At 32.9% G+C, this 14087-nt stretch overlaps 1 protein-coding gene across 4 annotated transcripts in view; it reads right to left on the reverse strand.

The window, feature by feature from the left end:
* Nucleotides 1-14087, reverse strand: part of LOC145252711 (uncharacterized) — a 1486750-nt gene that overhangs the window by 1133693 nt on the left and 338970 nt on the right. The window contains exon 2 of one of the 4 annotated variants that reach the window (XM_080112539.1): nt 7282-7317. The exons of the other annotated variants lie outside the window; for them this stretch is intronic. The gene's annotated coding sequence lies outside the window, so the exon portion shown is untranslated. The remainder of the gene's footprint in view (nt 1-7281; nt 7318-14087) is intronic. 4 annotated transcript variants of the gene reach the window in all.

Here is a 14087-nt window from a genome sequence, read left to right on the forward strand (position 1 = left end):
AAATAAATTTCACGTTTTTTTTTGTTTTTTTTTTTTCACTTATTTTTCCTACTTTGCAGTACGGGTTCTAGTCTGCCTGCCTACTACCACATTTTTTTCTCAACACACACACCCAAACACTCGAGCAACGCTGGGCACCCAGGCTAGTACTAAAGTAGGGACAAGCAGAATATTGTATAGATTCTACTTCTTATTATCATTATAAATATTACTATTGATATTAGTATTAGTAGCAGTATTAGTAGCAGTAGTAATAGTAGTAGTAGTAGTAGTAGTAGTATATCTTCAACGAGTTGATTTCTTCTTTCAACGTTGGATTAACTAAACGTAAGTCGAGTAAAGGAATAAGAGGCACGGATCTGATGTTAATCCTATTGTAAGAACACGTTAAGTCGCTTGTCGCTGGAAAGCGCGGATTGCGATCGATGTGACTACCCCATCTAATCAACTTGTAAGCAAGCCGCCATTATTTAAAGTTGGAGAAAGAGAAGAGAAGCGGAAATGCTCCGGCATATCAACACCATTTTTAGATTGCTTGATGCCGAAACACAACACGATATAGAAAATAATTTTTTCTCCGTACACATAAGCGCAAACAGCTTTCCCAGAAAGAGAAAAAGAAAAGCAAAAAACATCGTTTATGCATCTTTATGTTTCACTCAAGACTATCACGTGATGCTACTGTGATAGGGTCCAGATGTACAGCTGAGCAGTTTGGGTGAGCTGTTTAGCAGCAATATACACGTAGTTTGACAGATGTCTCGACTTTACAGGTGGCATAGGGATATTTTGGGTTCATACGTTTTTCGACAGAATTAGTAAGTGATCACAATATATCCGATTGGATTCGAATACGTGATAGGGATAGCAGATACAATATCTAACAGCCAAATCACACAACTCCAAACAGAAAAAGGGATTCTTATATGTAGAGAGTCGCATAATCTCTACGTCTTATCTGTCACTGTGGAGAGAGATGAAGGGCGATTAGACAACGCTGGAATAAGCAGAGACAATGATTCGAACTAACGTTGATCGGATGTAACACAAAACGATAAATCAATTTGCAAATGATCTGTACACACATAATTTTCGGTATTTCGTGATTTGCGATTTCATGTCACTTCGGCTAGGAACAAAGTGTAATATCTGTTCTGCCCTCGGTCAGTCAAGAAAAATCCTTCTTAAATGAAGTAATCTTTATTTTTCCCATTCAAGAGTATTCCTTTGGGGGAGCGTGATATTTTTCACTTTGAAAACTGACCTTGTGTCGAACTCTGTTAAAGAGACAACTAAATACAAATCTGGAAATAACTAGGCCTTGTGGTTATGATTAAAGTATAGTATCTATGTAGAATATTGTGACTCTCGCTGCTGGATTGCCCTGGGAATGAGTGGAGCATGCGTTCGATGTTGTTGAGATGTGAAATGTTTCGATGGTGGAGGAATGTTTAAATATAAAATAATTACAAAATATTTATAATAAAAGATTTTAAGTAATTCCAGTTAAATATTTATATAATAAAAAATTTGGAATTTTAGTTACAAAAATTTGACCTGCTAGCATGACGTAACAACCAGAGAAACGAGGTTCACGAAACACAAAGCAGTCGGTTAGTTTTCAGTTGGCCACCGAACGGGGGTTCAGTCGAGCTACCTAAAGTTGTTAGAGAGATTTTGTCTTTGTGGTCCATGGAAGCACCCAGTGAACACAACTAGAGAAGATGTAGAAATAAGAAGAAGTGCCGCAAACTCCGTGAAAGTGCGTATAAAGTTATATATAATTATTATCTGTGTTTGGTGTTATGGATTTCATTTGAAGCAAAGCATATTCAATTAAAGGACTTCACGTCAAAGAACTATACAAGAAGGTATATCTGCCTTTGTCTGGTGTGCAGAGTAGACAAAGTTGTTTATTCGCATCATTGTCAAAAGATTCGATCCAAAATGTATTTGCCCTATTTGTGAATTGGTGTATTTCAATATGTATAATTATACTCGCACACATAGTAGATACACAGGCGCTGTGTTTTATATGTATCTTTTAGGAGACCGACTTAGTGTCTGGTTATACTTTTATTTCTTGACAGCTGTATACATGATCGCTACCCCAAGTACGAACTTTATATATGCACAAGTAAATTAACGTATTCTATTTTAGATTATACACGTATAAAGAGACACATATATATATTATAATTAAAGAATAATTATTGTTTTATACTTGCATATACTAGTGTTTCATGTTTACTCAACCATCGGTGTATGATGACAATATATATATATATATATATATATATATATATATATATATATATACTGTTTATCTGTGCCTAAATAAAAACGTAGATTCCATGAACAAAGCTTCTTTCTCAGAACTGCCCGCCTGTGGAACTCTCTTCCGTTTGCCTGTTTGCCACCTGACTACAACTTTGATGTCTTCAAGTCCAATATAAAAAAATTCCTGATAAACTGTCACCTTAAGTTATCCAATTTATCAAATCTCCATTACTAACGCTTACTACGATGTTATCCTATTCATTACTGTACACGCTAAAACCCTTCTTCTCGAGTGACCTCCGGGCCTTGATAAGTGGTGACTCCCATGTAATATATATATATATATATATATATATATATATATATATATATATATATATATATATATATATATATATATATACTCTTCTATGCTACATCTGCTTTGTTCTCAGTTGGAATAAACTAGATTTTTCCTTGACTCAGGCAACTTTATTTTTTTTATCCAATCCAGAGTGCCTCTTTCTTCGGAGCTAGCTATCCCTCGCATAAAAAATCGTGTAAAAAAGTGTTTCCTCATGGCCGATAATTTAATAGAAACTAAATAAGGGACAAATGAAAAACTAAACGGACATTTTAATTAATGTCTATCAATGCTGCAGACGTGGGCAGCGGCAGTTAACCTTAAATCATACTTTGCTTTGGTAATGGAAGATCACTATCAGCAATCCCTTACGAATAATCGCTTGTCCGTTAGAACAGATTGCAGTCACTAAATATTCCCATCTGCAATTTAAATGTCAACAGTAAAATCAAAGGCATAGAAGCACGTGAATGAACTGCGCGCCATTTTAATGCTGTTAATGGATCGGTTTACAATGATTGGCAAAGCAGATTCAGAATGCATAAAAGGTTAATGATATAGTGGAAGATCCTGACACCTCCTGAGAATGAATTACTCATCTATAAAAAACGATAGTAAGCGGTAACCAGGCAGTAAGTTAATCTTTATACTACGGCATTCAAGATACGATCGAGTGGCAATATCTTAGTCATTACATTGTATCTTTGTAACTTATAAACTTGTTATAACTTACTCTCTTTGGTGAGCCTCTTTATTTTATACTGATTATATTCCCCGATAGATATAACCAGTTAAGATAAAGGTGGGTTACGTGTGGAGCAAGAGAGAAAGAGACGATGATGAAAATTTAATATTAAGTGGTCAACTGTAAATATGAAAGTAATTTTTTTTAAAGCTGTTAATAGACTGAACTATACACGCACGTACAAATATATGTGCGTATCTGTGTGCGTATGGGTGCGTGTGTGTGTGTGTCCAAGTGGCATTCATCACCGATGAGTTTAAGTGCTTTATTGCGAAGAAGGAAGTTTGCGGAAAATATCAAATTCAAAAGCAGTCACCGGTTGCATTTATATCCCCGTTAACGGAGAAAGAACGTTAGGTTCTTGCAGGGAGGGGGTAGACGTTTTTCTACGTAGAGATTGGTATTCAGAATTGGTCATCAAACTGGGATTGACCAAACTCAACGAAGTATTGTTAAATAGCACGGAGTGTTCTTGCTTTTTTTTTATATATAGTTTTTTCAATTTTTCTAATTATCTTTCATGTTTTTCGGTTGAATCTGTAAGACAGTTCCATAATCGTCTTGGTACATTTTTGTGTTCTGTCCAAATACTTTCGACTAAGTTTTCAACAGTCGTCTTCAGGCAGTTTTGGTTATTGTTCGTTTAAAATCTGGATACAAGTTTTTTCAGTTTACGATGTGGAATACGATGTTTTCCGGCCCCTGGTTACGGTATTTTCTCCGCCATACGGTGTTATTTATAACGTTATTTGGTTATATACATGTGTATTATATACTGTACTGTATTTTGTTACTAATTTTTAATGCCGTGCCCCGGGGTTCTACTATATATATATATATATATATATATATATATATATATATATATATATATATATATATATATATATATATATATATATATATATATAACGGATTTAAATAGCACTGGGGCAAATTCCATTATTAAAATTGAGGACGTTTTTTTTTGTTTTGTTTTTTTGACGTTTAATCAAGAAACACTACAAAAAAAAAGTCCTCAATTTTAATAATGGCATTTGCCCCAGTTCTATTTAAATCCGTTATAAAATTTTGTACCCATATAAATCTTATATATATATATATATATATATATATATATATATAAGATTTATATGGGTACAAAATTTGATAACGGATTTAAATAGCACTGGGGCAAAAGCCATTATTAAAATCGAGGACTTTTTTTTTTTAGTGTTTCTTGATTAAACGTCAAAAAAAAAAGTCCTCAATTTTAATAATGGCATTTGCCCCAGTGCTATTTAAATCCGTTATATATATATATATATATATATATATATATATATATATATATATATATATATAGCGAGAGAGAGAGAGCAAAAAGGAAAGAAAATGGTTTTATACCACGTTCATTTGTTCTTTCTTAATAAAGACATCTAAATATCTAAGCGAAACATCGAAGCTTCGATCTTCTGCCTTTCCATTTAATATATAATATATGCATTAAATGGAAAGGCAGAAGACCTAAGCTTCGAATATATATTTGTAGTCATCGACATACAGTCCTGTTTCGTTGTATCACAACTCATCAGTGCCGCTAGACTAGCATCTCTCCCAAGCCAAGGATTGAACCTAGAACCATCGTGTTGACAGTCGACAGTTCTCCCACTAGACCATGGAATCGTCGGAATGTCTATTTAAATAAATATATATCTTAACCCGCGCAGAATTTTCCGCATTTTGTTTCTGTAAGGATTCGTCAAGTTTCTTTGTTATTTACATATATACAGGGAGGCGTACTTAAAGTAGCCAAGAAAATGTAGTAGAAAGAAGGAACATTCTTTTATTGTTCAAATTACCTGTAGTCTTATAAAATATGCTGTATAATAAAATATAATAGAATAAAATATAATAGAAAATAATATATTCTATGTAAAATAAATGCTCCCCGTTGACATCTATGCATTTCTGGGCAGATACTGCCTTTAGATCTTCTCTGGTGATTCTCCTAATAGTGTGGGTAATGTTCTCCTTTAGTTGGTCTAGATTATAAGCATTATTTGCATGAACTGTTGTTTTAAAGCCTCCCCCCCAAATTTGAAAACCACATGATGACAAGTCCGGGAAACGTGGTGGCCACAATCTTTTGCTTATTGTTCTCTCTTCCGTAAACATGAACTTGTGTCAGTGATCCGTGAGACGTATGGTATGTAGCGCCATCTTCTTGGAAAAAGAATTGCATTTTGTCTTGTAGTGTCTGTTGGTCGTTAAAAGAAATATTAGATAGATCGGGCTACTATAAAGTGGGCCACTCTGTATAATTTCCTGTATAATACTATGTATGATGTTAGAAAGAGATGTACCATTTCATATACCGATTTTCAGTATTTGCTTCAATATTGCACAATACTTGAGTAGAGCTAGGTACGAAGTTATGAAAATATATTTTTTACAATTGAGTTACATAGAGGTTTACATTTTTATTTCTGTAGGGAATCGTCAGGCTAAAATGCATTGAATTCGTATTTCTGGATGGTTTCTATATGTACATGTTTTAAGCGAAGCTAACTAACCAATAAGGTAAATTGTTATCCCCCTACGGATTAATGTTTCCATTAGATAATGGTGGGGATTCTCTCAAATAAAAGTTCGGCTGACTCTAATTTCCTCTTTTTTCTGTTCTTTTTTATATATGGGGTGACTCACCCTTGTTTTGAATACGTTAGACTAATAGTTGACTTTATTTTAACACGCGAAGGCTTCGAGTACAGTTTCTATTTCTATTTTAGGTGTTTCTATTTCTAATTCTAGGTATTATTTTAATTTAGATTTTTTTTAAATTTAGATGTTTTAATTTAGCATTTATATATATATAAACATATATATATATATATATAAATATATATATATATATATATATATATATATATATATATGCGTGTGCGTGTTTCTACGTGTATAAGCTATTAACAATGTAGAATATAAAGAAAGGATTATAACTTTGCGTATACCCATCTGTTTTTTCAACATCATTCACGTATACAATTCAGTAAATATGGAATTATTCTGCAATATAACCCGAATGTGAAATGTATTTAAATTTGATAATTTCGAGATTATCCTACTCTTTTTCAAAAAGAAAACAAACCAAAAGAATATTGTAAAAAAATTGTCAACAGCTTTCTTATACACTTATATATACGTGTACATTCCCTTATATATATATATATATATATATATATATATATATATATATATATATATATAAAAGAGAGAGAAATAAAAAGGAACACACCGTATAATGTGTTCATCAATGTTTCATCTTTATTTCGAGACTTCCTCTGGATGAATGGGATTAAGAAACAAAAAATACCAGTACAAAATATTTGAAAATGTTTTACGTGCAAAGTGTGACGCTGTTCTATTTCAGAAAAACGGAAAAAGACGTTGGAAATTCAAAAAGGAGAGGGAGGCTTGCGCTGTTAAAGAGGGGGAAATTTTAGTGACGTCATATAGTCGTTAATGCAATTTTAGCAGATATGAACGCAGTTAATATTTCTACTGAAGAGAAATATATCTGTTGAAATTCAAATATAGGTTTGTAACAGAAATGAAATGAGTGTTATGTAATTTATTGATTGAGATTATATGTATTAATTATTATAGGGGGTGCTTAAATGGTGTGATAGGGTTAACCTGTGTCTACATATATATGCAATCTCTTCTAATTCATTCGGGTGGAATAAAAATAAGAGTCATTACCCTTCCTTTGCCTTTGTATATATATATATATATATATATACGTATGTATAGGTATGTGTGTGTGTGTGTGTGTGTGTGTGTGTTTGAAATCAGTTGTTATTGATGAAAAATAGACCTACCCCGAGCAAGGGGTATTCATCTTTTTTAGTACAGCAAAAAGTAATCTTACCATTTAGAATATTTCCGATAGCACAAGGAAACGTACCTGTAAATAAACAAAACAAAAATATTAATTAATTCTAAGCAAAGGTATGCTTTATCTGGTCACAAATCTAATAGAAAAAAAAACATATGTCTGTTAGTCTGTGGTTCGGTTAATTATTTAATTATAAACCTATAAACTTAATAGACAGAATTGATATATGTTATTAAAATTACTACGACGATATTTCTATTAATAAAAAGAATAGCAGAAACACTAGAAAACGACCTTTAGACTGTAGTAGAATGGCGCCGTAAATGAACGGTTACATGCAATGCTAATAAGATTAAACTTATTTCCTTTAATAATTGCATAAAACATTCTCAACAACTGATTGCTTTGAAAATGACATTCTTCCCTTAGCACTCATCCGTCAAACTCCTCGACTAACAATTTAGGGGCAACATGAATTGGAAAAATGCACCGAGGACATTGCCGAGACTCCCTATACCGTGCTAGAAAATTATTCCACCAGAGAGTATTCTATATCTTAGACAAGGTCCAAACACAATCTCACATCTAATAGGTGCAACACTATCGACACAAGTCGAAACTCTGTTCCATCACCGTAAATAATCTAATTACACTGTACTAACTTGCAGAAGTTAAATTTAATGTGAAGAAGCATCTCGCAGATCCTCACGGTCCCATGTTATGCACGATTCCTAATAATAGCCTGTTTCGTTCCCATTCGATATGGTGTCAAAGAGAGTAAAACAGTATAAAATAAATAATATGGATCACATTTTCTGTGTTATTATATTATTTATCTACTTCTCGAGTCTGAAGTATACACAAAGGTGTGTATCCTGTGTTCCTGAAGTATTTATTATTTAAGGAGGTGATTATATTCTATACGTGTCACAGTAATGTGTAGCTTTGTTCAAAATCATAAGCAGCAATACTTAAGTCCACCCCTTACTCATTACGATGAAGACGGTAGCAACTTGTACTGTGTCATAACTATACAATTTGAAATTGCGACTCGTGGCAGTACTAATAAGTATGATTGGCAGGCCTGGCAATCAATGATATTAGTACCACAAGCCGTCTAGCAAGGCTCTTGTAAAACGTCATAAATGTCGGCAACAGAATTCTTTGCCCTCTTGTTATATATGTCTTTGCATAAGGCAAGCAAAAATAAAAACCTGAATTATTAATTAATGAAGCGAGAGTGGCAATGTTGCTTCTGTGTCATTCTTTTGCGTGTTAAGTGCCAATACTTCCCCGACTTCCTATACAACCGTTGAGCCTTGTTGCTCAGGGCGTTGACGGTAAAAATCTGTGATGTTGCAGGTGCAACGAATAGCTACGACCAACGATTGAGACTTCATGCGGAGAAGACACTTGCGAGGCACGATCTCTATGTAGGAGACAGACTAGCCGAAGAAACCAGTCAACAAGCAGAAGCAGCAGAATTAGAACAGAGTTGTTTCAAAAATTAAATATATTAATTAATTAATTATTGAATAAATAAAGCACGTTACGGTTAGTAATATCATTACAAACCCTACCGTGTTTGAATATATGGTTAAGTGTCAGTTTTAATAATTTAGAACTGCTTTAAAGCTTCACCGCTCACTCAATTTTTTCCAACTTTCAAACAATTATTATGGATCACCTTCACCGCTATATTGTGATAACAAAAAAATTATTTTCGTTCAGTAAAACAAAAGTTAAAATGAATTTACTGGTGTTCAAAATCGTAAAAATCGTAAGGCGGTGAGCGATATTTTCTTTGACTAGTTTACATAGCAACCACGTCACTTCAGCGACAAAAGAGAAGTAACAAGTGAAACAGACAGAATGAAAGTATGAAAGGGAGATAATTGAGGGGCATTTCATTGAAAGCAGACGAGTACCGTACATTATTATTACATATGTGTATGTTATGTTTATGGGGGCAAAAAGATAAGACTGAAATTATAAAAGAACAAGTGAATTTACTTGAAGCCTGGAAAAATTATGGATTACAATAGAAAAATGCGAGCATGAAAAGTAATATGGTTAAGCGTAAACATGGCAAAGTAAAGGACTAGTTGTTAAAACTGGAAAAGAAAAGGACAAGATATTCTAGTAAAAAATATAATAAATGTATAATTTGAAATATTGCAGCATTAAGAATTTTTTTAAATTCAATTTATAAGATTATATAATCAATTCTTGATTCTGCAATATTTTAAGTTATAAATTTATAATATTTTTTACTAGAAAATCTTGTCTTTTTCTTTTCCAATTTTAATAACTAGTCTTTTACTTTTCCATGTTTAAGCTTAAACATATTACTTTTCATGCTCACATTTTTATTGTAATTAAAATATTGTTTCTATTTATCACGTCTATTTTTAGCGGCCCCTTCAATCGATTTTTGGTCCGGAAGCCGATGGTCAATTGCAAATTCTTCGGATCAGAAATAAAATAAGAAAATTACTATCCAGCATTGTCACAAAGACATCACAGGATTGGTTGTCACTATTGCTTTATCAACGAATGTCAAAGTTAGAAAATTGTATTTATGATAAATTGTATATATGATAAATCATATATATGACAAATCGTATATATGATGAGTCGTATATAAATCGTAGTCGTATATATAATAAATACTTATCAAACGTCATCTTTATGCTTTTTTTTTTCATTAGCCATTCTCTGTTTGTATTTCTTTACGTATAAAATTCCTCGGCCAAATTAGTTTTTTTTCTCCCCACCCTACCCTATACCAGATGAGAAATTGCAGAAAAAAAACATTAATGAACGTGACACAAATGTTACATCTTTAATGCGAACAAAGTCTCCAATAAACTTTCGACACAAATCGACTAAATGGTCGTAATTGTTTTCCCACGTTGCTCTAACAAAACGGAGTAAAAGAAAAAAGAAAACAAAAAACAAAGAAAACTAAAAAGCTCTGGCATTATTATTATTATTATTATTATTATTATTATTATTATTATTATTATTATTATTATTATTATAGTAATAATAATAATAATAATAATAATAATAATAATAATAATAATAATAATAATAATAATAACTACAACAACAATCATGAAAACAGCTGAAATATTAAGACAGGCCCTTGAACACACAGGAGCAACCAACTGCTGCAAAAACAAAACATGAAACACTACATGAAACCAAGAACACTGAAACTGCATATCTATAAATTCTCTAACCCAATCCTACCCCCATGGCTACGTCACTGCTCCCTACCTCAAAGAGCGAGACAAAATAACCAAATAGTCAAGGAGGAAGGAAATATCGATGAACTGACCAGACTTCAGCCGAATAAGTGCGAAGAGAACTGGAACCTTGGGGAGGCTTATTGCCACTCAAATCCCAGCAAAGACCAATAGCTGCTGCCAATGAGAAATCAATGGCAAGCAGTTTTTGTGATAATGCAAATATTATCGAAAGAGGTGGAGAGTATTGTCACTCAACTTCCAGGGAACACCACAGGCTGTTTTCAGGTAAAGGTCTCTGAAAACCTGTGTGGAAGCTCCTTGTGAGCCAATAATAATAATAATAATAATAATAATAATAATAATAATAATAATAATAATAATAATAATAATAATAATAATACAAAATCGCAACTAAGCTCTCCCTCATCCCCTAAAGATAAATTGGAAGCAAAATTGGTCGGCTGGTCACGTGTCAAAGTGAGCACATGACACAAAAGGCGGCTTAACTCCTGTCTTCTTTTTCTGACAAGGCTGGATAGTAATTTCCTCATTTGAATTCTGTCTCGATAAATCTGCCATCGAGCATCGGCGTCCGGACCAAAAACCGATCGAAGGGACCGCTATTCTCTCTGGTGATTTATCTCTGAACAAAGTAACGCGCCGGTGAATTAGGCGAGCTGGATGCAATTCGCATTGTGGTTAAAAAGCAGCTTAGTCTCAGGGCACCGTTTTCGCGATAGGTGACATGGGAAATAGAGTTCGTGGTTAACAACTGGAGAATTTAAAATGATCGAACCGATTTCGAATGTCAACAACGGCACGCAATACTTTGGTATATTTGACGAACTTTTTTTTTCTTTTTTTTTTTACACGGTGATCACCACTTATTAAGGCCCGGAAGCCATCCAGGGATAAGGGTTATTGCAAGTACATTATCTACACATAGGCACACACACATGCATGTATATATTATTTCATGTATACACGCATACATTATAAGGTTACATATATTATGCATAGATTTTCAGTATTTATTTCACAAGTTGTCAAAACATGAGTGCAGTACTGGCTGTAATAGTAGTAATATGAAAATATATTTATAAAATTTATATTTCATTCCCGCAGAGAAACATTAGGCTAAAGATATGTAGCATGGCAATTTTCTCCGTGGATGAAATATGGCCTCCTCCGTGTAACTTAATCGTTATATACGTATTGTTATGTATCTAATCTTGGAAGGTTTTACCCTTTAAAACTATATTTGAAAAATAATGCCAATCCCATTGTAGGGAAAACAATTTTGCTAATTAAGTTCTTACAATCACTGCAAATGTTTGTTTCAAACAATTCACGCAAGCCCTATTATTATTATTATTATTATTATTATTATTATTATTATTATTATTATTATTATTATTTTAAGGATCATTAGTTGTTTACCATAAAACTTTTGATATATATGGTTTTCGAAAAAAAATTTTCAAATGATATAATGTTTGAAATTGTCGACTGGACATGGAAACAATTGTAACGTAAAATGAAATACACTTTTTCTTGACATCAACACCTTTTCTGAATGTCTTGATTTTGCTTACATAGTATAGTAATGCTCAATTATGAAATATGATAATTTTGTAGCTTACTTTTTAAGTCATCTCTTTTTGGCTTAAAACTTATTGGTATATAAATATTTACTGAATTACACGAACTTAGTATATTACATACAAGTCTCTCTCTCTCTCTCTCTCTCTCTATATATATATATATATATATATATATATATATATATAGGGTGACCCCCCAAAACGGGCCTAACTCTAATTAGGCCCCGTTTTTTAGTGTTATGTCTGAATGAAATGAAACTTTGGTCATAACTAGTTAATTATATTCAAAATATCAGATCAAAATACTAGGGTGTTTTGCCCTTTTTCTCCGTTCTACAGCATATGTTCTAGATGGCCTCCATTTAGCTTTTGTTTTTTTGTTTTTTTTTTGGTTGGGGGGGTCACCCTGTATATATATATATATATATATATATATATATATATATATATATATATATATATATATATAAAGAAACTTAAGCATTTCTTGAATTGAAAGCCATGTTTAATTTCAGAAGAGTGTCCGATGGATAACTACTCTGTACATGTCCTGGAGATGGAGACTTTCCAGTCAGTAACTGTTCTGTACAGGTTCTGGACTTTAAAATTTTGCAGGCAAAGAGCAAAAAATTATTTTCGTGTTTACACACAAAAAATATGTGCTGAAATGTTCAAAGATTCAATATTTTTTCTGGAAAAATTCTGGATTCTGATTGATGTCTAGCATAACGTGCCTTAATTTGATCCGTCAGTTCCTATCGCCAGTGTCTATAAGTAGAATCTTCCAACTTTCAGTGATCGTACTCTTAATATATATAAAAAATATTGCAACAGTATTTCTTCATTGACAGTAATTCTAAAATGATTTGACGTTGTCTGCAAGTGAAGACGAGTTTCTGTTTGTTTTACTTATGATAAACACATTTCTGAGAAGGAAAGCTATTCAATCTGATAATTTTTTTACTGTAATCCATTGAGAAGGACAAAGGCGACATATGTCATGGGTGAATGTTCTTTGAATAGTGCGAGTGGCTGGAAATGCAAGTCACGTCGATGGAAGTGTGTGATGATGCTAAGGATGATCGAAAGAAGTCGATACAAACTGACAGGGTTCAAAAAGTTTCCAGCTTTTTCTTTTATCTTTTTTCTTCTTTTCACATTTATTTGTTCATTTGTTTGTTTGTCTGTACTTCGTCTTGTCTTATATCTGTGCGACCTCCTTTACAGAACACTGGGATAGGTTGCCGGAACCGTGCACTGAAGCAATACGTTTATTTTGCCTATCTATTTATGGATGTTCATATTTAATAATAAAAAAATGATTTGGGAATCTGTTGTGAGGGATTCACCCTCCAAATGGACTGTTCTATCCATTATATAAACCATAGACCTTTTGATCCCAAGTGTGGATTAAGCACCAGAGCGATCCTCGCCTGCTCGGTGACGTTTACTACTCTTTTCAGTTGTAATCTTTTTACGTTGTTGTTCCAGTAATACATTGTTAAAGCTCTATTCCGTTGTTCTGCTTTTTTGTGTGGCTTATTGCAAGCCATAAAAGAATCTTAAGTAGAACGGTCCCTGGAGTGAATGTCGTATTATGGTGATTGAATATTCCAACTAAAAAAATAATACACATATATAGGGTACATTGAAAAAGATGACCATAGAATTCCCTCCCCAACACATTTGAATGGTCTAGTGCCTAATTTATTTTTAGGAAATAAATATTTTTTCAAAGTGTAGTATCTGTTCTAATGCTATGCTCTTACTATTCTGTCTCTGTTCAGTGAAGAAGCCCTTCCGTATGGAGGTAATTTTTATTTTTGTCCCAATCCAGGATCTTCTTTGACTGGAATTGTATTTTCCCACATTATAAACCGAAACTGTGTCTGACTTTACCCTTGTAAAAAGGCAAGTAAATAGGAGCAAAGTGTAGTATTTATTCTAATGCAGCACTTTAATAACTTATGATTTAATC

This window comes from Euprymna scolopes, chromosome 29 (assembly GCF_053919585.1).
Source record: "Euprymna scolopes isolate OS-2025 chromosome 29, ASM5391958v1, whole genome shotgun sequence".
NCBI lineage: Eukaryota > Metazoa > Mollusca > Cephalopoda > Sepiida > Sepiolidae > Euprymna > Euprymna scolopes.